The sequence below is a fragment of the Triticum dicoccoides genome, chromosome 5B (genome assembly GCF_002162155.2).
Source record: "Triticum dicoccoides isolate Atlit2015 ecotype Zavitan chromosome 5B, WEW_v2.0, whole genome shotgun sequence".
Classification (NCBI taxonomy): Eukaryota; Viridiplantae; Streptophyta; class Magnoliopsida; order Poales; family Poaceae; genus Triticum; species Triticum dicoccoides.
In genome coordinates, this window is record NC_041389.1 from 16339996 (window position 1) to 16341483 (window position 1488).

At 55.8% G+C, this 1488-nt stretch overlaps 1 long non-coding RNA gene across 1 annotated transcript; it reads left to right on the forward strand.

Moving 5' to 3' along the window:
- Positions 1 to 790: 790 nt before the first annotated feature.
- LOC119306295 lies at positions 791 to 1207 on the forward strand. The gene is made up of 3 exons (XR_005148912.1): positions 791 to 852; positions 958 to 1034; positions 1120 to 1207. It is a non-coding gene; the product is annotated as an uncharacterized LOC119306295 (long non-coding RNA).
- The last annotated feature ends 281 nt before the right edge of the window (positions 1208 to 1488 follow it).

Genomic DNA, 1488 nt, shown 5'->3' on the forward strand with positions numbered 1-1488 from the left:
AAACCGGTTGAATATAACCCGAGCTACCATCTCCCATCGGATAGATCCATTAACCAAATGCTCCCTGACCTCTGTCGGAGTGAGTAGCGACTATATACGGATAAGTGCAGTGGCCCTAAAGATAACCTGCAAGAAATGAATATTTGTTGTTCAGTTAAAAACCAAATCGTTTCTGTAGTTCCAAATTGCCCATAGTAAAGCACATACTCTCGCCGTCCACCTCACCCACTGCCGGCGACCTCCCGCTCCCTTTTCCCCATCGCCGCCGCCACCTCTGCACGCTACACCCCAATCCCACAGCCACACGGCCATCCCCATCCAGATCCAACCGCCGCTGCAACCCATATCGAGCTCTTTGACAAATTTGACCCGCGTGGGATCAAATCTCGTCGGATCTAGCCTCCTCCCTCTCCCTCTATCCCTCTCTCTCTCTTCCGCCACTGCCTCTGTCTCTCGTTTTATCTATCTGAATCCCCACTGTCTCTTTGCAGATGGCGTGGATCCGGTGCTGCGGCCGGATGGCGTCCTCTTTCTCTGGTCGGACGACAAGGCGGGAGCTGGGGAGCGGCGGAGATGGTGAGCGCCTTCTTCCTCTTCAGCGGGTGCGTGGAGCAGGCGAACGTGGCGGTGGTCGAGAAGTGGGGCCCCCTCCCCTGTCCTGTCTTCCACCACCGATATCTCATCTCCTCTGCGACCGTGCCCGGTTCTCTCGCTGCTCGCCGTCGATATCCTCCAGGTGGTATGTGCTGCCTCCGGGGCTCCGCCTCGAATCCGCCAGGTCCCCCCGACACGCTCTCGACCATGGCGTCGCCGGCGCTCATCTCCGACACCGACCAGTGGAAGGCCCTCCAGGTGCGGCCCCGCCCACGGATTTCTCCCCTTCCTCCTCTTATTGTGTGCGTTGAATCGGATTGTAACGTTGGGTGGCTGCGGTGGTGCTGGTTTTCGTGGACGCAGGCGCACGTCGGCGCGATCCACAAGACGCACCTGCGCGATCTCATGACGGACGCCGACCGATGCAAGGCAATGACAACGTAAGGCCCCGTCCCCCTTCCTTCCTTCCTTCCACAAAGTCGTCTTTGGGGTGCTGACAGTCGATTCCTTGGATTGGATTGCCAGGGAATTCGAAGGCGTCTTCCTCGACTACTCGAGGCAGCAGGCCACCACGGAGACCATCGACAAGCTCTTCAAGCTGGCAGAGGTGAGACGCTTGTTTCATGTCACTAGTTTCTACTTTAGTAGCCACACAATAATGCATATGTGTTTGCGGGTTGTTGCAATACCCCATGTAAGCTAGTGGGGAAATTTGTCACCAATTTTAAATAGCCAGGTCACCCATGGTGGGGTGATACAGCTCAGGCTCATGTGGACCAGCAGCTATAGCTGTCACATCTTCATCTCCGAAACGTGATTTCGCAACATTTTTCTTTTCAACGGTCGATACTCTTTGCTGCATTGACATGACCAGCTTGTGCTGGAAGACAGTGT